Source organism: Mandrillus leucophaeus, unplaced genomic scaffold (assembly GCF_000951045.1).
Source record: "Mandrillus leucophaeus isolate KB7577 unplaced genomic scaffold, Mleu.le_1.0 Scaffold44, whole genome shotgun sequence".
Classification (NCBI taxonomy): Eukaryota; Metazoa; Chordata; class Mammalia; order Primates; family Cercopithecidae; genus Mandrillus; species Mandrillus leucophaeus.
In genome coordinates this window covers 147,914-149,667 of record NW_012104698.1, presented here as the reverse complement: position 1 = coordinate 149,667, position 1,754 = coordinate 147,914, and positions in this window count along the sequence as shown.

Sequence of the window (1,754 nt, the reverse complement as noted above, 5' to 3'; positions counted from 1 at the left end):
TCTGTTTGTGTATAACCAGGCCAAACAGGAATATGATTTTCTAGGGGAGTCCCATGAGGGGTTCATGACAACATGAGCATGTTTAGTCAGCTTCCTCTACCCGGTACAAGCTCCCCAAGCTACACAGCAGGTCCACCGTCCATATTTGCTATGATCACTGTGTGGGACAGGGGTTGCCCCCACTCCCAAAACTTGGACCCTGAGGCTCTGTCCTCCCCGAGGGGAGGTCCTGGGAGCTGGAGAAGGCTGGTCCACTGCCCATGGTGCCTCCGCCCAGCCATGCACCCCCAGGAAGCTGGCAGCAGGCCAGCCACATCCATCCTGGGAAGGTCCAAGCTGAGCGTCTTCAGCATGTGGTCCTCCCCTCGCGCTGTCTAATTCACTGTAGTATCACATAAGCAGCCTGTTGAGTTGGCAGCTGCGTGAAGTTTTAACTAAGCTGAGAACAGGGCTGAGTCAGCCACAATTTAAACTCTGGCCACGACGTGCCAAGCAGCCTGGGCTGCAGGATCCATGAGGGCAGATGCTTAGAAGCTCACCCTGCTCAGCATCCTCAAATGAAACGGAGGCCCCTCCTTTACGGGGCCAATGGCAGCGAACCCAGAAAAAGCCCAAGGAAGGGCAGCTTCTGCTGGTCATCTGGAAACTGGGCCTGTGGTTCCGTGAGCCTGAGGAGACCCTGGAAGCTGTGAGCTCTTCCCAAAGGGTTTGGACGTCTCTGGGCCCTGACAGCAAACAGAACTCCCCGTCCCAGCACTGACGGCCATGCTTCTGCTGCTGTTATGGGGTGCCCCGTGCCCCTCGTCGTGGCCCCCAGCTCTCACACAAGCTAGACCTTGATCAGCACCCCAGAATTACTCCATGAGCTCTGGAAGACTGCACGCCTCACAATCACCAGTATTGTCATCCCTGTGGGCAGATCTCCCAGTGAGACTTGGGGATGTCCTGGGATGTCCCTCCCAGGTGCAGAGAGCACCCAGGGAACCTGGTCCCCGCCAGCTGCGGCCACTTCAGGCCCCGGCAATCCAGGTCCCTCCAGAGGGGTCCCGGGGGCAGAGCCTCACCCGCAGGGTCCGAGGTGTTTCCCTCTGTGGACTGGAGGTGAGATCGCCCACAGGCTCCCTCGGTGACACATGCACCAGGCCCACGTTGGGACTGGGGGAAGCCTGAAACACAGGCAGGGCTCCCCGGGTGGACCCCATGGGCAGAGAAGGAAGCGTCCCCACATTGCGTCCTGCCCCAAGGCCCAGGACAGTAGGAATAGTTCAGGTCTCCCCAGCAGACTCTGGCCCAAGGAACTTGGAGAAGACCTGGCCACCAGACCCCATTGAGACGTCCCAGCCTCGCCCTTGGGGGCCCAGCAGGTGCAGCCCTGCCTCACACACCTGGTGTGAGCTGCCTTCACCAAGGAGAGGGCTACGGGCTTCAGTGGAGCCGGCACCTCACAGAGACAGCAGAGGTGCAGAGAGGGAGCCCCTCCAGCCCTCACTCCCAGCCACCGCCACCGACACCGTCCTCCCAGGATAGCCCACCCCAGCACCACAGCCCCACTGGGCACCCACTCCCCAGGGGTGCAGGAGCCTGGCCCTGACTCCGTGCGGGTCACAGCTCCCACAAGGCTCCCATGCGGCTCCCAGGCCATCCTGTGTCATGGAGGCTGCTGGGTGCCTGGGCCCTCTCCTGCCCTGGGTGGCACAGTGCTTTGCCCCTCCTCCCTCCTCAACTGCGGGTCAGTCCCCAGCACAGCCACCCGC